The following is a 24,207-nucleotide window of genomic DNA, read 5'->3' as shown; positions in this document are numbered from 1 at the left end:
TGTCACATGCTTGCTATAAAAAGTTGTGAGGTTGTTTAGTATAGCGATGTAGCAACCATTGAAAAACTATGTTTTGTTACTGAAAAATGAGGTACACTACCAGAGACGTGTATTAAGTTGAAAGCTTTGTGGTCACATGCTCTGCCCCAAGGTTGTCAGTATCAAAAAGGATGCACGAGGAGCAATTCACAAGTGCTATCACTAGGACCTAGGTTTTTTTGGCAAGTCGCTATGTCATGATCAAAAAATCTATGTGCCCTATCAGTAGTGACATAGCGAGTGCCCAAAATATAAAGAAAACAAAAACCTTTTTAAAGATTGATGTGACCACAGAATTCCCATGTAGTTTCATAAATGTGTATGACTACCTTCTCTAACAATAGTATTAATTGGTGAAATTTCAATCAAATGTGTCATATGTTTTCCATCACCATAATTCTTAATCTGTCAGAGCTCACTACATTGTGACTAGGAAAGTCATCAACTTTCTAGTAGCGACATAGCAAGTGCAAAGATATTGCAAAATATGGTGTTCTTTTAAAATGGATTGTGATTTTTAGGATCTCGAGGAAGATATCCTACAAATTATGTCTTAATTTCTAGGATAGTCATGTCAATCACAGTTATTCTATTTTTAATTTTCTCGGCACTAATTTCTGATGGGTTACTAGAGCTTGCTATGTTGCTACCAAAAATTAAGTGATTTTCACCGATAGTGATGTAGCAACCTACCTAAAAAATAACAAAAATGGCAAAGCCAAAGAGGTATGATGTCACTAGGGGATTAAGATAATATATATACACCAACATTTTAAGCTAGCTCAACATTAGTAGTAACTTGGACCCATGCCCCATGTGTAAAACATGTAAAGGATTCTGATTGTTAGATCAAGCATGGATCAATGATACTCGCTATCTCGCTATGGAAAGATATGCAAAAATTATGCATAGCAAGGTAGCGAGTAAGGGACCCACCACATTTTCAAACATTCATGTAGTTTCCAAGCCCTTAGATTAACTTCAAATCCATGGTCGTCGCTATCTCGCTATGAAGAGTTGCACAAAGATTATGTATAGCAACATAGAAAATGAGGGACCCACCATTTCTCTCTTAAGAGTTGTATCAAATGTTTTCCACACAATCAAAGCAACATCAATGGCTATCATTATCTCGCTATAGCAAGATGGTCAAAAGTTATGCATAGCGAGGTAGCGAGTTGATGACACATGTCCCCAATCATTAGTGGGCCCAGATTGAAATGCCATCATTGAAGGAAAGGTATAATGGAAGCATTTTATTGGCTTGACTACCAGCATGTTAAGAAGTAAGGTGAGTCAGCCCAAAATTCATTCCTAGATTGTAGGATTTCTTGAGGATCAACAATGAAAATTCAAAAGGAAATGTAATGCCACTCTATTTTTCAATTTTGTGCAATTATGATGAATGAAAGATTCGCGTGTGAAAAAAATAGAGTATAATACAGGAGATTTTTCCATTTCTAGTCTCACACAAACAAAGATTTTAAGTTTTCTAAGCACAAGAGCCTACTGATGATATTGTGATAAGCCAACAAAGATGTGAAGCAATCATCCATTTTCATGAGCTATTGAAGAGGTTTAGAGAAGAACAAGTTTGGAAAATCAAGTAAGTACTCATATTATAAGCTTTTTAGCATTCTAGTTCCTATGAATTATAGTCAAGATGCCTCCTTAGAAAGCATTTTCTAGGAAAGTAAATTATATGGATAGGAATGTTCATGATTATTTGCTAGAATTACTCCCAGAGTCCACCACCAAACTTGCACAAGTTAAGAAATTAATTTCCATAAACCCTAGGCTTAAGATTGCTGATGGTCTATATGAGAAAGTGAACTAGGATAGAGATGCAACAACTGTGCAAACTGGTCTTGTTTTGTTCAAAAAATGGTTTTTAGAAAGGAATTTTATTGCCCCTGATGCTAATGTCTAGAATTTTGATTTGGGAAAACTAGTAGTTCCAACTGTTTTAATGGATTATGATTTTCTTGAAGCCATTTCCAAGAATTATGACCAAGCTATTAGGGTGGTGAGAGGTGTGCCTCTGATCTCAATTAGTCTTGAGGAAATTAGAGAGGTTTTTCACCTAGAGCCATTTTCAGATTATCACATGTCAATTAATCTACCAGAACTAGAGAACAAATACAAGGAAAAGAAGGATTTGATTAGGGGAGGTGCACTGAGGGCACACATGTGTGCAATAGGAACTTTTCTAGTAATCACTACAACCTTGAGGGAACCTTTTAAGAAGAGTCTTTTTACTTCCCGGGTTGTAGAGATATATAGGACTCTGTATCATGTGTTTGGTGAAGATGAGTAGGATTTCATGCCCATTGGTCTTATGTATATGATGTTTCAAATGGCCTCTTTTGGTGTAGATGTTATTTTTTATTTTGCTTCCTTTTTAGCTGAAAAAAATTGTGTTGGTTTAGCTGGAATTGCCAAAGGGAAAGTGGAGAAGACCTTTGGGCACTATTCTCTATTGATGCACATGTTCTTGTTGAAAGGGGTGGCATATTTTGGTAAAGAGATGGAATTGAATAGAGAGGAGAATGGGGAAGCACTACTAGTCCAATTATGGAGTGTAGATATCACATGGGATGTTGATAATACTAGTTTTGTCAAATTTGACAAGTATTTTTCCTCCAAATTTAGATGCCTCATATTGAGTGACAATCTCAAGATCCCCAAGGCACTAATGAATCTCATTAGGCCTATGGTTAACCCCCATAATTTGAAAGTTTCACATAATTGGGGAGATATTATTCCTTACTCTGTTTCTTTTTTTTTTAGAATTTATGGTTTAAGGGGGAGCCCTCATGTATTCCCCTACCAAGTACCTTTAAAGATAGGAATGGCTGAAGTTTTATGGCAACTAGGAGGAGTGGAGGAGATAGTTCTATTGAAAAGGTCATCAGGATCAATTTTTCCTATTTTCACTATGGCACATTAGTTTGTGATTACCAAAGGGGGTTGGCTCTTTTTGCATAAAATTTTGGATCAGTATAAAATGGATGTCTCCCATCCCCATTTTTGTGATACAGAGGGATTTTTTATTCAAACCTTGAGATATACGATTAAATTGGATCAAGTCAAAAATTGTTCGTATTATCTAGAGAACATTATAAGGAATGAATTCTCATTGTAGGAATAGGACACTAAAACCAAAAAGTGGAGATTTTATTCCAGATTTTTAGAATTCATTCATTGTTTTGATCAGAAATATGGGCCTCTAGATAATGCTAATATAGAGGCTAATAAAGTAAATAAAATCATGAATACCTTCCCTAAAATAATGGATGCTATGAATAAGAAGAAACAATTTTTTATTGATTCATACCCAGATAAGGCCAGAGAGGTCATGAGGAGGTTGGATTTTATTCCTAATATAGGAGCTAGACAAATAGTTGTTCAAAAGAAACCTTGTTATACTGTAATTCATAATAAAAGGGCTCATGTAGATAAGGGCAAGAAAATTATGGGGTCAACCAATGTAGTCCAAGGGGAGAGACTTGATGAACCTACTCCCAAGAGACAAAAGGTAATGAAGGAAAAGAGTCCTCAAATTGAGGAATATTCACCCACTCAATCCCCTTTGAGGATTGGAGAAGAACAACTCGCTGATGAGAAAATTAAGTAGATTGGATCATAGGGAGGTATTTTTATTAGTCAAGCAGAGTTAGATGAGAGTAACCCTCAAGAACCTCCTTGACCAAGTTTGAATCTAACAATAGCTAACTATAGAGGCAGGTAATTAGACCCTGTATTAGAACATGCAAGTCATCAATTTTTGGCTAATGATAGTTTTGTAAAGTCAAGGGCTTTCCAACAATTTTCTTAGAGGGAAATCATGAATAATTTTTAAGAAAGATGTAAAAGGTTGAAAATAGAGCATCCAAAAATGGATGAGGCCTTCATTGAGAACCAAAAAAAAGAAGAAATGATAAGATAATTTCATAATATAAGCCCTAAAGATGGAAGACAAATGGTGAAGGCATCTAACATTTTGTTGTTACCAAATTGGGACATTGTTGATGCCTTAGTTTTCAATTCTATTTCAAACAAATTAAATTTGCAAGATCAAAATAAAAAGGACTTCCAAGGTATTACTTTTATTGAAGATCAAGCTACATTGGTTAGCTGGTCATTAAGATGAGGGTCTAGAGCCAAATTATCACAACTAGATGAATCTGGATTGATGGGAAACATAATTGTAAGGAGAGTTGCTGATACCTCTCATGTACAGGCAACACATTGGAATGTGGATTCATCCCAATTTCTTTTAGCCATTGCAAAGAAGGAAGAACATGCCATGTTTGAATTAAAGAACAAATATGAAACAATTCTAGAGGCCTACAATAAAGAGGTTAAAAAGAGGATTGAGCTTGAAAACAAGCTAATGGGGAGGTCCACAAGGCCAAGAATAACATAACCTCACCCCCCAATTGAACCTTTCAAATCCATCCCCCTCATAGAAATACCAGATACACCCTAAAGGCTAGAATACTACACAGTAGAAGATTTTGAAGAAGAAAAAAGCAAGCTATGGGCATTACATGTGGAGTTGGAGGTGAAATATGAAGATAAATTAATAAAGGCTCTCACATATTTGGGGGACTAAAATGAATGGTCACTAGTCTATGATCAGTTGGCTAGGATAATAAATATTTGGTAGGAATTGAAAGCAAGTGATGAGGTTTTAAAGCCTATTGTGAATAAGTGGGTAAGGAGGAGAAAAGAAATGACATTTTTATGTTATTCTATCATAAATAACCTCCTATGATCAAATTGAGAAAACTTTTGATATTTTTTTTGAGCTTTCTTATTTTGACAATAAAAGATTTCATTTGCAAAGAATAATAGTTGGTTACTTGATCAAGTACAAGAGCTAAAAGTTTAGTTTGTTCCCTCATGCCCTAGACAACAGAAATAATTTTAAGAACAAAGATGAATGGGCCAAGGAGTTGGATAATTTATTTTGTTTAAGGATGAATAAGATTATCAATGAAAAAGGGCATGCATGGTGGGCTACCACAATTGAATAAATATTAAAAGCCCAAATATTCTTTGATTCTTTAAAACAAGAATTTGGATGGTAGATATTACTTCTAGTGAGAAATTTTAGGAAGTTGGAATAGATGATGATGAGATACAAGAGAAAAAAAGTGCAGATTATTGACACATCAACACTAGATATAAAAAATGAAGAAGGTGAAGGTCACTAGTTAGCTCCAGTTGTAGGTACAAAAGCCCAGGATGTGGACGTGGTAGAGAAAGAATCAAGGATAAAAGTAAATTTGTCCGTCCAAGTTGAAAACAGTGAAAATCCAAGGGTAATACTTGATTTAGAAACACCATATGACTTGTCATTAGCCATCCTAGTGGTAGCATATTTAGAAGATTCAGAATAGTGGTGCCAAATCAAAATAGACAATATTTTGTTATGATCTAATAGAAATCGACCTACCAAAGTATATATTAATGTGTTAACCTTTTGTTACATTAAGTTTTGTTTTTCTGGACAGTTGTGAATTTTTCTAAGCCTAAAGCTTTTTGCATCTCACATATTTAAGTGAGATCCTAGGGCTAGAACAAGGTTTTGAATTCTGATGTATTTTTTTGGATTGTAAAGAAATAGTAGAGTTAGTGTAGGCATGTGTAGTTGCATTTGAGTTTATTCCCAATTATCAACTTTTTTGATATCAAATAGAAATGATAGTATCAACATGAATTCATGGGTTCTTTATTAAGTCTTCATTGGTTCTTATATTAATTAGCAAAAGGATCATACAAAAGGGTATTTACACTATATCTGTATCACTATTTTCTATCTCCATTTCATGAGTTTATTAATTTTGAGATCATTTGAATAAGGTTCACTTGGTAGAATGTAGTCTGGATGGGTTGTATATTGGTTTATTGTTGCTTTTAATTCAAGGGATTATGTAAATGATTCAATAGATCAGTATAATTGATGAGTTTATGAAAAGGATATTTCAAAAGAATGGAAATAGATAATTACAATTGATAAACTCAATTACAAGTTAATTGAACAAGATCTCCTGCTAATAGTTATCTCTTTGCCCCTATGGATAAAGCACTAGTCATATAAATCAGAGGTGTTAGAGAGTAAATTCTGCTGCTACATATCCAAGTTTTTCAATTTTAAAATCATTCTTATTCCATTTTGTTTAGAGTTATAATGTTGGTCAACACTTGTTTATATTTTACTCCTAGATATTAGATAGCTACCATTCCCAGAAGTAATTGTAAAATTAAGGAGAATTAGGACCAAACCTACTTAAGAGGGATATACATGGACGAAAGAATATCAACAAATGGATGAATTGCAGATGTGATAGGGATAGAGGATGAAAATTAGTATGAAACTAAATTAAGTCCCATACATCAATATCCTAGTGAATTATCCCCTAGGTATACCCACCTTGGTTTTGCGAAGCCTAAAGAGTAGGAAACCATGCATGGTTTTGTTGAAGTTGGGTCCAAATGGTTTACTTATGTAATTGTTAATAGGAATTAGCTAATCCTTAGGTTATGTGTGTGTTATCTTTTGGTATTGAAAATTTCATTGATTCAGTAGTTTTAAACACCAAAAGATGGGTGGAAAAAAAGTTAGAATAGATTTTGAAATTCTTTGAGGCATTTTAGAACTACATATTTTTTAGATTGCCATTTTTAGGCACATCATGATACTGCACATACCCATGAAGAACATAGTGATGACCTAGTGTAAACAAATTAAAAAGTTTGTGAAAGAATCATTATTTAAGGCTAATATAGTTGAATTTATAAATTGGTGAAAATGTGTTAAAAATAAAGATTGATGAGCTAGTATGTTTAATGGACAAAATGAATTTGTTAAGTGATCTAAGGTGCGGATTCTAAGAGAAGGTTTCCAAAGTTTCAAGAAAAAAGGAGATGGACAAAATGTTAGAAAGATTCAATGAATTTGATCAAACCCTTTGATCTATAGGTATGCTTAAGTGACAAAAGATTAAATTTGTCTATTTAAGGAGGCACAAGAGATGTTTTATGGTTGTTGATTGAAGAATTTGTGAAGAACCAATGAAGAATAGAATATTAGAGAAAAGTTAGAAGGTGGTGTAGAGTGATTTCTTGAAGGTTTTCCAAGTATATTAGAGATAGAGAATATGATAAAGTCCAATCAATAAACCAAGAATGAGCCAAATGCTGATTTTGATTTGTAGAGTGAGTTATATTTTGTCAGATCAAACCTAGATATTAGTTTCTAACCAATGTAGGAGTAAATTCCTTTAATTAGGATTAACCTAACATTCATATTGCAAATCCTCTAATCACGGTGGTATTCTAATAGAGTGATGTAAATTCCTTTAACAAGGCAAATCCTATTAGGGTGATTAAATCCTTTAATGGGGTCACACCTAAAAGTGTGTTTTGTAACCTTTAATAGGGTTTTCTCTTAACCAAGCTCACTTCAAAAGAGTGAAAAGTGGTAATATATTACTTGGTGGTTTTTCCCAAATTGGGTTTCCTTGTTATATCCTAGTGTCATACATGTGTGAATGTTGTATGCTATATATTGTTATACATTTTTGTTATTTAGATTTTACTAAACAACGAGCTAGTGATGAGATGAAAAAGTTTTATTATTGCTGAAATGCTATATTGGCCAAGTGGATTTATGTGTTTTCTTAAGTTGTTTGAGCTTGTTAAAAATTTGAATTGGTACATTTGAACATCAGCATAATTGATTTAACTCCCCCTCCCCCTACCCAAATGCCATCATAGTTATTCTATCATTCTAATAGTAAAGACATATGCTTATTATATTTGTCCCTTTTGATTACAAATGTGGTGTGATGCTTATATGATGTGTTAGGGTCTTGTTTAAAAAAGAGTTATGGGACCCTAGGAATTTTTTCCCTAATTTGTTTTATGATTATTTTTTTGGATTTATGAGAAGAGTAGATACCTTAGGTGAGTGGATCATGTTAGAAATGATTGAAAAGATCTTTGAATGAGGAATGATGGAATTGGTAAAGAATGCTTTCAATCATTGTTTTGTCATTGATGTCAAACTTGCTAACTACAAGAATGACAATTGCTTAAGTGATCCAAATACTATCACTTAGTTGATTGACAAGGAGGAGTTAATCAACAAGATGTAACTAGAACACCTAGAGAAAGGTTGAAGTTATGATGTTGTAATGAAGTATAAGGATCAGCTAAGACAATGATGAAATCATGTATTAATGACATCCTTTAAGACATAGTGAATGGACACTTCAAAATGCAAGGATTGACTAAACCATTTACAAAGACTGACTAAGTTCATCTGTGAGTGCCAAGCAATCCTTTAGGTGTTGAGCATCAGAAAAAGATAGTGGATGTTGAGAAAATCAAGAATCATTCAAGTACCGAGTGATCCATAAAACTATATATGCCAAGTAATAGAGATGTTCATAGGCCAAGCTATACATAATTCAACATGTGCCGAGTAACTCAGGATCCAACAGGAGCCAAGCACTCCAGACTAAATGGAAGCCAAGTGATTCAAGAAAATAGTAGAAGCTGAGAAATACAAGAAAGCTTTAGGTGCCAAGTAAAGTAAAAACTATAGAGGATTCCAAGCAATCCAAACCCAGTTAATGTCGAGTATCAGTAAACCAATGATGTTGAGTTGCTACATTATTTGTTAAGTCAAAAGAATTGCTAGATCAGTAATGATAAGTTTGTTACATTGAATTTTGTGAATTATTTGGATGATAAGGATGATGAGTAGATGTCACGGAATTTTATGTAAACCATGCAAACCAATTCAAGGTGAATACTAATGGATTTTCTAGAAGAAATAGTTTGCAGGGAAAACAATTTTGAAAATCAATTTAAATTGATAAGTGGGAAGACTTGAGCAGAAAATGAAGAAAAAACTTGTTGTAAGGAGGTATAGGTTAGAGATCAAGCGAGAGAGAGTGAGTTGGTCATAAGTGTGGCTGTGTGAAGAAGCCAAGAGAAGGCTAGTGTGAAGTGTCAAGAAGAGGACATAGTGAGGAGTAAGCATAGAGCATCAAGACTCTGAGTTGATCAAGTGACCATAGAGTGCATTGGCATAATGAGTGGAAGAACTCAAGGAGATAGATCTTGAAGGGTGGACAAGTTGTCAACAATACAAGGAAGAAAAGCCAAGCAAAGAAAATAACTAAAGAGTGATATGAAATTTGCAAGGTTAGAGTTGCAATCTTTATCAGGTCAAAACCTTTCTAATACTTTCTTACCATTGTATTAGACATTGAAATCCTACAATGCTAGGTTATCTTAATAACTAGGTGGATAAGCCTCAAGAAAAGGATAGAAGATCCCTAGGAGAAGCATAAGAGATCCTCAGGAGAAAGATAGGAGATCCTTAGAGAGGGATAAAAGATTATTTTGAGAAGGTGACTGTAAATCCCATGGACTTGGGTGGACCTAACAACTCTATGTAAATCCTTTAATAGGGTGGCATTCTAAGTTGAATGTTCTTTAGTCCTCTAATAGGGTGTAGAAATCCTTTAACAAGGTCACATCTGACAGTGTGTAAAGCCTTTAATAGGGTAGGCCTTTAACAAGGTAAACCATTAGAAGTGGTTGAAATCAATAGCACAGTAATTTTGTGGGTGTCATCCCCACTCTAGTTTTACCTTCTTATTCCTAGAGGGTTTCTAGGTCACCGAAATCCGTTGTGTTATGAGGTGATGCATGTTTAGTTTTCATGATTTTTTAATGTTTAATTGCATGCATATCAATAATTTCAATTATATTCCATTAAGGATTTGACAAGAAAGTAAAAAGGATAGTACTTCTAATTCACCACCATTTTATTAAAAAAATTGTATTGGACATTATTGGACCTTGAATAAATGATTCACCCCCCCCGCCCCCCCCCCCCCCCCCCCCCCCCCCACTCTTAATTATTCTAAAAGAATTCTAATAGATCACCATAGGTGCTAGGGCCCATTGGTGGTTTCCATAGGATTGTATGGAGTTTGAGACCAAAGCATTATGTAGAATGGCTCTACACATAAGTTGGTTAATAAGTGATGAAATTAATTAAAAATAATTGTTAGAAACAATAGTCTTCCAAGAAAACGAAGAGTGGGGGGGTAGTGAATTGGTTATCCTATAATTAAAATACTTATCTTCCTTAAAAAAACTTAACCATTCAAAAATAGTATATAGAAACCATACAAAGATGCACATAGACAATTACACTAGATATGTTAACTAAGGAATCCCTTGATCGGAGGGAAATCCCTGATGGGAATGATACCCACAAGATGATGTACTAATATTGAAATATTCCTTGTTAGAGGATAAACCCTTTTAAGAGTTTTTTAGAACATTTAGTACAATGAGTCCTTGTTAGGAGACTTTGAATCCCTGTTAGGAGATTCCAACCCTGTTAGGAGTTGTGCCAACATTATTAAGAGTTGCGGTATGATGTATACAAGAAGAGCCCATTGACCAAACATAGAATTTTAACTACAAGAAGAGCTTACTACTCAAACAATTAATTTACTAGTATCTTCTTCTTCTTTCCTTTGTTCTTTCCTTTGTCCTATCAATTGAACCAATAATTGTCTTGGATCACTCAGAAAAACCTTGGTAATGAAGTTTCCTTCACTTCAACACTACTTTGATCAAATTCACATTCTCTACCTCTTATTATCAATCATTTAATCATATCAACACATCTCATGATAAAGGAAAATTTCCTTCCTTTATATCAAGTCCATAAACAATTCCCTAAGTCATCTATTAGTCCTTCTTAATTAATTATCATAGGACCTCACTAAGAACACATTACACTTAGTGATAACATTAATCTTCTACTTTTCAGCTTGAATAACTTTCCATACATGGAATAATATGACTAGCAATCTTGGCCACATCATCCCTAACATGTTTTTTTCATGTCCTCAACCTTGATCCTCAAGATATCAAATCTACTAGGAGATATAACAAGTTTACTTGAACATGCATCTATAAACTCTATCATAGATCATACATCACCAAAATTTACATAACTTCTTCTAGAATTGTCCTTTTAGCTTCTGACATTAACTGCACATACCAAATACTCAAAAGTATCTCTCATAACCTTGGGTATTTATCATGCTCAACTAGCCATCCATACAAACTTAATCTTTCTATTGTTCTTCTATTAGATACCACAGAAGACATCAAACATGTTATGTTGACATCAATGATGAACTCAATCATGAATGTAACATATCATCATCAAACCAATCTTCCAATCTTACCAATCTTCTAGCAATCTCCCCCGTTGGAATTGATGGCAACATAGATGAAAAAATCTAGTTTCAAGAATACCAACAAAAGATAGACAATCTTTAAGTCCTCTATATCAATCATACTCCCCCATTGATGTACCTCAATGTGCTTAGTACCAAACTTATTATTACAAATGCATGCCAAACTTTTCCTTTAGTATAATACTTTCCTGCAATACTTCTCACCATTGCAATACTTTTCCACCATAGTATAATGTTTTTCATGCCACACTTCTCTCCCATTGACATCAATGTAAAAGGTTTCTACAACAACTGATACTTACTCAACTTGAGTGTCAAAGGATACTATTCAACAATATCAATAAGAGTTTCGAATGACTCTATCTATCATAGATACTCCCCCATTTAAGAAGCATCACCATCCAGTCTAGAAAAATAATGGTGCTTTATTACACTGGACTGATGCACTCTTGTATCTTCTACTTTGATGTAGGAAGGGGCATAACCCCAAGCATACCTCACAAATACTCAAAAGTCTCCTTGAGAAGAGGCTTAGTGAATATATCTTAAATTTTCTCTTTAGTGCTCACATAATCCAATCTAATTTCCTTTTCTGCAACCTTTTCTCTCAACATATGATACTTAACAGAAATTTTCTTCATCCTTCAATGCAGTACTAGATTCTTAGAAATATTTACTATGCTTTTTTTGTCACAATGTATAATAATAGGTTCACTAATTTCAATCATTATATTCTTTAGTATTTTCTTCATCTAGATAACTTAATTGCAATTATTTGTTGTTGTAACATACTCTACTTCTATTGTACTTTGAGATGTACAATCCTACTTCTTTCTTAACCAAGAACCAAAGTTCCTCCAAGAAAGAAAGCTCCTCCCTTAGTGCTCTTTCAGTCATCCATATTACCTGTCTAATCTACATTAGTCTAAGAACTTAGAGTAAAATCATTAGATTTGTCATACCATAATCCAAATTTTGAAGTTCCTTTCATATATCTAAATATCCTTTTGAATACTACATAATGTGCTTCTCTGGGATCATCCTAGAATCTTGCAAGAATTCTAACTACATTTGATATATTTGGCTCTGTGTGAGTCCATATTGCAAACCTTCGATCATAGATCTATAATTCTTTTGCTCAATAGTAGGTGTCTCATCCTTAGTAGATAACTTGTGTTCAGTTACCATAGGTGTTCCAATATTTTTACATGTTTCCAAACCAAACCTTTTTCAATAAATCCTTGAAGTAATTAGTCTAAGAAATAAGTATTCCTTCTTTATTCTATACTATCTACAATCCTAGGAAATATTTCATCTCTCCTATCATACTCATTTCATATTATTTCTTCATTTCTTCTACAAACTTCTTACTTTCTTCATTATTTTCTCCAAATATGATATTATCAACAAATATTACCAAAATCATCAAACCATCATCAATTTCTTTCCACTATAGATTATCATCTTCCATACCTTTGCTATATCCAAGATTTGTCAAATGCTTGTCCAACCTTTCATACCAGGTTCTAGGTGCTTACTTCAATCCAAGTAGTTCTTTCCTTAGTCTGCATACTATTTCTTTGTCATCTATTAAAGGCCATCCTTTAGGCTACTCAATATACACCTCTTCTTCAAGTTCTCCATTCAGAAATGTTGACTTGATGTCCATACTTTAAAATTTTTTTGTGCCACATAGGCTAAGAATAATCTTACTACATCTATTCTAGCCATTGGAGCATAAATCTCCTCATTTTCTATTCCTTCTTGCTATGAGTAACCTTTACATACCATTCTTGCTTTTTTTCTTACAAATTCTCCTTGCTCATTCACCTTGTTTCTGAATACCCATTTAGTTCCTATCACATTCTTATCTATTGGTCTAGGGACCAATTCCCATGTCCCATTATTTACTATTTGATCTAATTCCTCTTTCATAGCTTGCCTCTAATAGTCATCTTTAAATTCTTAATCAACATTCTTCAGCTCAACTTGAGATATCAAGCATAGTTCTTCATCAACTTTTCTTATTGTCATCACGCCTTTGTTTTTGCTTCTAGTGATCTATTTGGATGGGTGATTCTCCATCATGTTCTTTCCTAAAGCAAGAGTTGTTATCTCAAATCTTGTCTCCACCAAAGGTTCCAAGCTTCATTCCTACCTTTCCTCTCCTTCATTCTGCAAATCATTGTTAGTCTCAAGAAATATGTCATCATTTCTTGGCTTAGTAACAATAACATCATCACATAAATTGTAATCAACCATTCTCTCTTGTAATCTAAATTTCTCATCAATTCTCACATTAGCACTTTCCATAATAGTCTTAGTTCTATGATTATAATATCTATAAGCATTTCTTTTGAAGAATAATCAAGAAACACACCTTCATCACTTCTATCATTGAACTCACTAATGTCATGATCTCTCTTTATGTAACACTTCCAAACATTCTAAAGTACTTAACTATAGGTGAGCAACCAAACTATAGTTTATAAGGTGTCTTGTTTGTGTCCTTCCTGACTTGATCTTTGCTCATAGTGTAGACTTTTGTATTCACTACTTCTCTCCAAAATGTCTTGGATACATCATTTTTTTCTAACATAGCTCTAACTTCTTCTTTTATAGACTTGCATATTCTCTCTGCAACACCATTTTTTTCAGGGGTTCTCAAAGCTAATATCTATATCTTAATTCCATTTACATCACAAAACATGTTAAACTCATTTGAAGTAAATTCTCCTCCTCTATCTAATCTTAAACATTTAATCTTGATACCAGATTCATTCTAAACTCTATTTTTGAATATCTTAAACTTGTCAAATGCCTCAAGTTTCTCTTTAAGAAATACAACCCACATCATTCTAGAAAAATCATCAACAAGAATCATAAAATACCTTTCACCATAGAATCCTCTAGTCTTTGTAGGACTCCTGATATGAGTGAGTACAATCTCCAACTTCATTTTAATTGTAATCTTCATGTTGGGAAAAGAATTTGTGTTATGCTTTTCCAAATTATAGTCCTTGAAAATTGTGTTAGTAGGTTTTATAATCTTTGAGAAATCTCTAACAAAATTTTTTTTACTAGTCCTCATGATACTATCAAAGTTTATATGCTAGAATCTCTTATGCCATAACCAACTGTCATCTACCTTTGCAACCAAACATGTCATTTCATTGGGATTCAATTGAAATATATTACCTCTAGATCTAGTTCCTATTCCAATTACCTTTCCATCTTTGTCTCTGATTATGCATGTTATTTCTATGAACTGCAACTGATAACCTTTGTCTACTAGTTGTCCAACACTTAAAAGATTGTGCTTTAAACCATCAATAAAGTATACATCCTTAGTATTAGTTTTACCATCAAGAATTATATATCCAATACCTTTTACTTGAAATACTACATTGTTTCCAACTCTGAAAATTCCTCTATCCTGACTATTGAAGTCAACAAACTTGTTCATATCACCAATCATATGATGTGAACAACCACTATCAATTATCCAATTATATTTTCTTCTCAACCTTTGATACAAAAGCTACCTTCTCTAGAATTTTCTCTTTAATTGTCACAAATCCAATTTCATCATCACTAGCACTTAATGCTTGATTATCAAAATCATTATCTTCATTTGGATATAAAGAATCTCTATATTTTCTAGACTTATGATTTCCCTTATATGATTTCTCCCTTTTAGGACACTCAGATGCATAATGACCATAATCATCACAAGTCCAACACTTAAAGATTTTCTTACCTCCTTTCTCTCTTCTTAATAGAAGGGCTACTACTTCATCAATCTTTCTGTCATCTTCAAATCTATTGTTACTAGCAAAATCTCCTCTAGCACTTATGTTCCTTGATAGGTTAGGTCAATTATTCAAGGCACTAAAAGTTGTCTCTATTTGATTAATTCTCTAGACTGTCTAAGTTCATTCTCAACTTCTTCAAGTCTTCCAAGCAAATGTCTCCTTTGTGAAATCCTTGTACAAGATATCAAAAACTATATCATCTGAATTGCTGGCTTGAATAGTGGTGTTAGAGTCTTCAAAATCTTCCATATAACCTCATAATTTCTTTTTTTCCTCCTTAAGCTTTAATATCTGCAGTAAATTTTAATATCTTGCCTATATATGTTTCTTATGGATTCATCTTCCATCATCTTAGCATCTTCAAATGCACAAGTCCAACTTTGTAGCCTCAACTTCTTAGAGTGTGCATCACCTTCAAAACTATTTTCCAAATCTTTCTAAATCAAATGAGAAGTAGGAAGTGATTTTACCTAATTGTACTCAATTTGAGGAAGTGCACTCATTAGTGCTTCCCTAGCTCTCATGTCACACATTAAAAGATCTCTTTCTACAAATAAAATTTCCAACTCATTTTCCTTGATTATTTTTGCTGATTTTGTCAAGATCCAATATCTAGGACCCATACCCAACAATGTGTCTTCATCTTTTCTTTCCAACTAGCATAGTTTGTTCCATCAAACTTCAGACTATCTTTCCTGGACATGTTCACCATGTACCTCCCAAAGATATTAATATTTTTCTTCAAGGGCTTGAGGCTCTGATACCTATTGTTAGAAACAATACTTCACCAAGAAAACTAATTTGGGGGGGGGGGGGGGGGGGGGGGGGGGGGGGGGGGGTGGGGGTGGGGGTGGGGGGGGGTTGAATCAGTTATTCTATAATTATAATAATCTTCTTCTTTAAACAAATTTAACCATTCAACCAAAGTAAACAAAAATCATAAAATGTTGCACATAGACAATTACACCAAATATGTTGACTAGGAAAATCTTTGATCTGAGGGAAAACCATGGTGGGAATGATGACCACAAGATGATGTACTAATATAAATATTCCTTTTTAGATGATAGACCAGGTTAGGAGTTTGTTACAACATTTAGTACAATGAGTCCCTATTAGGTGACTTTGAATCCCTTTTAGGAGATTCCAACCCTATTAAGAGTTTTGCCAACCCTATTAAGATTTGTAGTACAATGTATGCAAGAAGAGCCCACTGGCCAAACATGCAATTTTAGCTACAAGATGAGCTCACTGCTCAAACAAGTAATTTACTGGTATATTCTTCTTTTCTCTCTCTATTACTTCCTCTCTCCTATCAACCAAACCAATCACTATTAGACATTGTAGACTAGCTCATAAGCCTTTGATCCAAATATCAAACCTCAGATCACTCAGAAAAAATCTTTGGCAATGAACTTTTCTTCACTTCTGCACTGCTTTGCTCAAATTTAGATTCTTTTCTGGTTATCATCAATCATTCAATCATATCAACAAATTTCATGATAAAGGAAAATGTTCTTCCTTTATACTAAGTCCATAAAATAATTCCTTAAGTTAGCTATTAGTCCTTCTCAATTAATTATTATATGACCTCACTAAGAACATGTTACACTTAGTGATAACCTTAATCTTCCACTTTGCAACTCAAATAACTTTTTCTACACACAATATTATGACAATTGATCTTAGCCACATCATCATGAACATGTCTTCTTCTTTTCCTCAACCTTGATCCTTAAGATATTAACTCTGCTAGGAGATATAACAAGTTTACCAGAACATGCCTCTATAAACTCTATCTCAAAAAAAACATCACCAAAACTTACATAACTTCTTCTAGACTTTTTCTTTCAGCTTGTGATGTTAAATGCATATACCATATACTCAAAAGTATCTCTGATAACCTTGGGTGGTTATCATGCTCAACTAGCCATCTATACTAACTTAATCTTTTTGTTGATCTTCTGTCAGATACCATAGAAGACATCAAACATGCTATGTTGACATCAATGAAAAACTCACTAATGAATGTAACATATCATAATCAAACCAATCTTTCAATCTTTCCAATATTTTGAAAATAATGAGTTTTGGGGTTTTGGGGTTTTACGCTAAAAAAAATAATTATGGAGGTAATATTGGAGTACTCATAGTAGGGACACCCAAAGTTTCTTATAGGTTGCTAGCTTAGGAGGTTGATCCAAAAAATACTAGATCATTCTTATCCACATTGGAGTACTCTAGAAAAAAAATGTTTTGTGTTGTAGGATAGTGTTAAAACTAGGGATAGATCCCAATGCCTTAGGAAGGTATGATAACACTCACCTAGATGTGGTTGAACCCCTCAAACATGTATTTTCCTCATGTTGTCTACTTGCTTTGTGATTTCACTTTGACTATCATTCTTTTGTGTAATTTTATGTTACCTTTGTAATTTAATTTTGGGGTATAAGTTCTTATCCTTTCCCCTATTCTACTTTTTCCCAGGTATGAAAGAAAAAACTCAGGTATCTACCCTTTCTTTCTGTGTACAATTGTCAAAACTATTTAAGACCAATTGTACCCTTTCTTTGATTGTACAATTGTCAAAACTGTGGTTGGCCAATTGTACCCTTTCTTTTTCTATACAATTGTCAAAACTATGGTCAACCAATTGTACACTTTCTTTCCCTATACCTACTATTCTATGGTGGAGGATAACCTCTTAGAAGTTGTAGGGGCCCTCTACATGCATTCATGCACACACCAACCTTACCCACCCCTACCATGGGCCCACAAACCCTTCCCCTTTCCCACCCCCCCAACACCTTTCTCTAGTTGGGTAGGATTGGCTCAAAAAACTTTCCCACTAGCTCCAAGGCATAGAGCCATCACCACTATAGATCTTACCATTTATGGCTCCATGTGATTGGGTGGAAAATTATTTTGAGGTACTATTTGAGTGTTAATAGATGGATTTATATGGATCCTTCTTGAGAAGCCATTGAATATTTCTTTGTTGCATTCCTTGGAAGAAATCTATGTAATATTGTAATGTAAAATATTGAAGATGTTGATCTCTAAGCCTATGTTGCTTACTACTGTCCAAACACTTAATCATTTACAAGTCATTTACTAGGCAATATTACAAGGTCATTACTACAACCGAGTTATCTAGTAAAGGCTAAGCATACAATACTTATATCGAGAAAGATAGTGATTGTTGAGCATTCAATAGAGACCAAGCATATATGCCAAAAAACAAACATATACAAGCCAAGTAAAAACGTGAAGGTTTATGCATGACTGAGCATCAAAGCATTCAAGTGCTGAGCAATTTAGTTTTCATATGAGAGTTTGTAATGACACCAACTCATATGTAAACCATTTTTGCTAACATTTTCTATAACATTTAATATTTGTAGAGCTAGCTAAGATGCTGATTATGTATTATTACTAAAGGTAATGATCCTTGAGTGTGCAATTCAACCAATCAAAAAAAGGGATATAAATGGAAAAAGATGACGAAGTTTAAGTCATCGATCAAGATATGGAAACTTTATAGAACATCTATTTAATGAGGATTTTAAAAATAGAATCAAGATTTTTTTATTGAGGGGAAAAAATGTGTAAGGAGTGAATAAAAATTTGAAGGATTAAAACAAAGTTTTAGAGATAGATTCAGAAAAGAGCAATTAGAGTAGTGAAGTACCAAAAAAAGTTATCAAATTAGGAGAATCAAATCAAAGTTATAGGAAAGAGCAGACCCAAGATTATTTTGTAGAGAATACTAAGGGTCAAGTCCTGAATTAGTTATTTTGTAATTGAGATAGGATAAATCTCTTCATAGAGTGGTCTTAATAGATCTATGTAAACCTCCTAATAAATTCCTTCCTTTACTGTGAGTGTAAAATCCTTTAACAAGGTGAGACCTACTATTTTATTAATATTTTAAGAGGGTAGATGAAATGTCCCTTTTCTGATTTTACATGATATTTCCAACCTTTAATCAGATCTTTAAGATCAAACAACTAATATCACAAAGATCCTCCAAATTTCTCAAGAAACCCCAAATCGGGTATGCCAGAAATTGTGCCAAAAGCTTCACAGCTTCACCAATTACTAATAAATCTGAAAATGGAAATTTTTACAGAACTTTCAGCAGCATAACAGCCTACAAATTGAAATTTCCAGATCCGTATAGCCTTTACACAACAGCTCAAAAATGTAGGACCAAAACTATGCTCATCGGGCTCCCGGAATAGCACAAAATATGCCCGGAAACACCACAAGAACACTAATAATCTATCTCAGAAGTTTAATCACGTCCCAATATATATATTCAGATCTATTTTAATAGCTTAAAGTCTAAAATACAGCAGCAACCAAAACTGATATGAAATACTCAACCGGAAACACCAAACTCTTACAAAAATACACCCGGAAACTCACAAATCTGCACTGTTCAGCACAAAGGCAAACTCTGTATGAGCATGCACATGGAATGGCTTCAAACTCCCGTCCTTAGCCTTCCTGGAAACCTGCAAACTCCCGTTCTTGGGTCTCCCTGGAAACCTGCAAACTCCCGTTCTTGGGTCTCCTTCTCCACAGGTTTGGCAGCCTCTGAAGAATAACAAAGAATGAGCGAAAATCAAGTCTGGAATCCCCCCAAAATGCCTCCAAACCTCTTTAAAAAGGGCATAACTGTAACTCACATCCAAGAGAGGTTAATGAAACATATTTTAATAATAATTATCATTTATTAGTCCAACGGTTTCCAAAGATTAACTCCCTTTTTCTGAAACTTCACTTTCTTGGGCCTGCCTGCCTTAGCAAAGATTTTCTTTTTTTAAATTATTTGAAAAGGGGACATGACAAGTCCTCCCCTCCCGATCATTGCTTGTCCTCAAGCAATGGCTGAACAATAAACCAATCAATCCACCTGGATCCCAAATGTAGTCATGAACTATACTACTACCAATTAACATAGGCTCCTGCAATATCCTTTGCAATATGACCAAGAGGAATCCATAATCAAATTGACAATTATAGCTCAACCAAACTCCGAAATCACCACTACCACAAACAAAAACCCATGAGGCACAAACTCTTAGAACATCAGAACCCAAGTAAAGTGGACAAATCAAACTACCAACACAGTAAATACCATCAACGCATCCCACTGGCCTATATGGAATGTACAATCCAACTCTGAAACAATGGTGAACCCTCTTGAATGAAACTGTACCAAGTATGGAGAATCCACACACTGTACAACTCCTGCAGTCAACACAACTCTGCAAATCATCGGCCACTATCTCATAACCATAACTCCCATACACTGCTGATGGTGAAAAGACATTACAAGATACAGAGTAAGAAATGGAATCCAAACCAAATTTGTCTACCATCAACTCCTCAGCACAAGGATCAAATGCTAACTGATGTACATACCCTGCAATATAATGTTGATAAAAAAAACCAACCTCAGTCAACAGCTCACCATGAAGAAGTGATACAACCCACTGTGACTGATCACCAGCTAAGTCAAGAGATGTCATAGCCAAAGGAGTAGAATCAATAACAACACCTGCTGAAGCATCACTCTGAAACTCCTGCTCTAAGTCATGTATTATCAAGCTGTCAACTGTAGAACCTATCGCCATGTCATGCCCATCACAACTCTCATCTTGAGGCATCAAATTGTCCCATAACTGATGATAAGCACTAGGAACCAAAGTACATCTCTGTATCATCATCTCATCAACATGGTCATCAAAGGTAGATAGATGAGCATACCTCACAGTGTAATGCCGATAGAATGCACCAATCTCAGTCAGTGGCTCAGACTGCAATCCAGATGTAACTAACTGCAATCGATCATTAACCAAATTGGAACTGACTACTACCTCTGAAGACATTGCGAAGGGAGTAGTATTACTAGTAGGAACCATGCCAACTATCAGCTCACCAATGTCACACATGGTCTTTGATACAACATCTCTAGTCTTCGTGCCATTAGTACTAGAGGTCACCACCATGTCAGGCATACAACAATCTGCTACAACACCCAACTCAATTGAACCTAACTCTAGTGGGAATGAACCTGATATTCCAATGTTAGTATCAAGAATGGATGCATCCCCATCTCCACTGTCTCTGACAATCTCGTCCATGGACATCCTCGGATCACCAAACACCACTGCTTGTGACTGTATAGAATCAGGTGAAGACTGTAGTCGCTCTAACTCCATGGTCACCTTAGCCAAATGAAACTGTGACTCCTTGAAAGCCAACTGTGTACTCTCAAGAATCTCAGAAGTCACCACAAGCTGCTCAGTAATCTCACTCACCTCATCTTCCTTGGCCAACAATGCATCATATGCTGTACTGCCCCACTTCATAAGATAATCTCTGTCGGCTACCAACTGCATATAATCCTGTCTCAGAATCTGGATAGCCTCCCATAAAGAGTGGAACTCTGTCAAGGAAAGATAACTGCCTCCCTGCTCATCACTAGTAGGAGAACCCCATCCATAAACTGCTAACAACTGACAAGCAGCATCGAAATGCTGGCAAGTGATAGCAATGTCTTGGTCACTAACTCTCAACTGATTAGACACATGATGGCACTGGCTTGACTGTCTCCTACAAACCTCCTCTGATGCACTGTCTAAAGGAGTATCCTCAAAGTTACTAGTCTCTAGAGTATTACCATCCATATCCTGTGAATCAAATCTAAAACTCATATCAACATACAGAGTATCAAAAACATTAGCATTTCTGTCCAACTCCTCTATACCCAAGGAAACTAAGTCTTCAAAATTGCACATTGCATCCTTCTGGATGTCATCAATGCCAATATGATCCTGGGACTCATCTATACACACTGCCAAATATGAAATATCATCAACACATTCCAACAAGTATGGCCGACTGGATATATGAACAAGGCCCAACATTGGTGTATAAAAACTAATACCAACATCAGACAAGATAATGGCACAAGAAAAGACAACACCATGTAATCTGCTAATCAAATCCATGATAGCACCCAAACAAACACTGCTACCAAAAAGTGTTAAAGATATCCAGTCAACTGAATCCCAAATGCCAATATAACAATCTCGAGTCCATATCCGTAAACTAGAATCAACTGGTAACTCAAGCAAACTCCTCACCTGAGTAATATGACCAATACCAACTAACTCCACATACCTGTCATGATGAGATAATGAAGTCACAATACTATCTTGGTTCACCTTCAGCTGGCTGGACAAATCATGTGAAGTACTACCAGCCTCAACCTCATGTGATGAAGCATCTAACTGTGCCTGGTACTCTTTCTCAGCAAAGTCATGAATGCTCAATGTCTGCTCATCTCTACCAGGTATCTCACCATCCTGCACAACAACATCCTCATAATCATCATCTGAACCCACTACACTGTTGTCACTGCCTGTTGTAACTATACCATCCTGAATACCTGTGGCATCACCCTTTGACAACCTGTAAACAATTGTCTCAATTTGAGTATCAAGTTGACCGTTACTATCAATCTGTGTAATATCCTTTCCCACCACCTCCTGTGGCAGAGTAGAATCTGAGACCTCTACCTGGCTATCAGCTAGTTTCTCAAACTCCTCATGCAAGTTCTTGGAAATTGTGTCATCTGTCCTGTGAGAAAATCTGCCAAATAGAAATCCAGTCAACTTATCCACCTTAGCTGGGTCAGATAACATGTCATTTATACGGTGGTGCTCAACCAACTGTTTAGACATGTCATGGCTTATTTTCATAAGTTTATCTCGAATGTCTAAATAACCATCCTTTCTATTATTTTGACTCTGGCTATCAATTGTCCAAGATTGTTCCCTCTGAGACTCTGTACTATACCTGTCCATTCTGGATAAAGTAGAGTGTAACCCCAATAGGATATAACTTCTTCAAACACCAAGAACTAACATGCAAATGATTAGAAGTAGCATGCAACCATAGATTTGGACATGCAACTGATTAGAAGCAACATGCAACCACCAAATTATGACATGCAAGATCTGGGTAGTTGTCAAAACTGAAATGCAAACTTCTACAACCACCAAATTCACCAAGAACTAACATGCAAATGATTATAAGTAGCATGAAACTATAGATTTGGACATGCAACTGATTAGAAGCATGCAACCACCAAATTATGACATGCAAGATCTGGGTAGTTGTCAAAACTGATATGCAAGATCTGGGTACTTGTCAAAACTGAAATGCAACTTCTGCAACTTCTACAAACCCTCAGGCTGGCAAGATCATGGCTCTGATACCACTGAAATGTCCCTTTTCTGATTTTACATGATATTTCCAACCTTTAATCAGATCTTTAAGATCAAACAACTAATATCACAAAGATCCTCCAAATTTCTCAAGAAACCCCAAATCGGGTATGCCAGAAATTGTGCCAAAAGCTTCACAGCTTCACCAATTACTAATAAATCTGAAAATGGAAATTTTTACAGAACTTTCAGCAGCATAACAGCCTACAAATTGAAATTTCCAGATCCGTATAGCCTTTACACAACAGCTCAAAAATGTAGGACCAAAACTATGCTCATCGGGCTCCCGGAATAGCACAAAATATGCCCGGAAACACCACAAGAACACTAATAATCTATCTCAGAAGTTTAATCACGTCCCAATATATATATTCAGATCTATTTTAATAGCTTAAAGTCTAAAATACAGCAGCAACCAAAACTGATATGAAATACTCAACCGGAAACACCAAACTCTTACAAAAATACACCCGGAAACTCACAAATCTGCACTGTTCAGCACAAAGGCAAACTCTGTATGAGCATGCACATGGAATGGCTTCAAACTCCCGTCCTTAGCCTTCCTGGAAACCTGCAAACTCCCGTTCTTGGGTCTCCCTGGAAACCTGCAAACTCCCGTTCTTGGGTCTCCTTCTCCACAGGTTTGGCAGCCTCTGAAGAATAACAAAGAATGAGCGAAAATCAAGTCTGGAATCCCCCCAAAATGCCTCCAAACCTCTTTAAAAAGGGCATAAC

This window comes from Cupressus sempervirens, chromosome 7, assembly GCF_028749045.1.
Source record: "Cupressus sempervirens isolate cs-2001-9-10 chromosome 7, ASM2874904v1, whole genome shotgun sequence".
Taxonomy (NCBI): Eukaryota; Viridiplantae; Streptophyta; class Pinopsida; order Cupressales; family Cupressaceae; genus Cupressus; species Cupressus sempervirens.
Note: the sequence above shows the minus strand (reverse complement) of the source record.